The 803-nt window shown below is 37.5% G+C and overlaps 1 non-coding gene across 1 annotated transcript; it reads right to left on the bottom strand.

Annotated features, from left to right (window-relative positions):
• Positions 1-123: 123 nt before the first annotated feature.
• Positions 124-230, bottom strand: LOC112518781. The gene has a single exon (XR_003069853.1). It is a non-coding gene; the product is annotated as a small nucleolar RNA R71 (small nucleolar RNA).
• Positions 231-803: the final 573 nt, after the last annotated feature.

Genomic DNA, 803 nt, shown 5'->3' with positions numbered 1-803 from the left:
TTCACTTTTTCATCAAGAGATAGAGCTAAAGCTTGGGTAAATTCTCAGCCATCCCAGTCCGCTAACTTGAGCCGACCTTCATTAAAAATTTCTAAAAAAATACTTTCCTACAACGAGAATGTAAAACTTAGAAATGAAATTTTGTTGTTCCAGCAAGGGGACGATGAAGCAGTGTTCGATGCTTGGGAGAGGTTCAATGAACTTTTTCGGAAGTGCCTACATCATGAAATCCCCCATTGCATCCAATTGGAGACATTTTATAACGGCCTCTCCAACTCTACAAAAATTATCTTCGACACTAAAGCAGGTGGAGTTTTTACTGCCCAGACATACTACGAGGGGTACGATATTCTTGAGAAGGTTGCCAACAACACCACTGATTGGTCAAACCTCCATGGTGTGTACTTGTACCACTATTGTACCACGGTTTACATGTGTCATTTTTTCTATCACCTACTTTGAAAATTTTCTTGATCTTCTCGTGTTATCACCCCCTGAGCCCTTTCCTGTTCCCACTTCAATTTTAGTTAAACCTAGTTCGATGCTTAACCTCAAATACAAGCTTCTCTTAGTTCATACTTCGTTAAGTTCAGTCTTTTTAATTTTCAGTATTGACTTGTTGAGATTGACCTTGATTCTCTTGTTTCGTGGAACATTTTTGTTGGTCCCAAAAGGGTCTACAAGAATACTAAACAGGTTGTAGAAGGGGGGGATGAATACAAACACAATTTTCAAATTTAAAATATATATTGATAAAGAAGATCAATACAGATTTTACAAGATTGTTTGCGGAAAGATAAGTT

This window comes from Cynara cardunculus (genome assembly GCF_001531365.2).
Source record: "Cynara cardunculus var. scolymus isolate 2C chromosome LG 9, CcrdV1, whole genome shotgun sequence".
NCBI lineage: Eukaryota > Viridiplantae > Streptophyta > Magnoliopsida > Asterales > Asteraceae > Cynara > Cynara cardunculus.
This window is presented reverse-complemented; position numbering and strand designations above follow the sequence as displayed.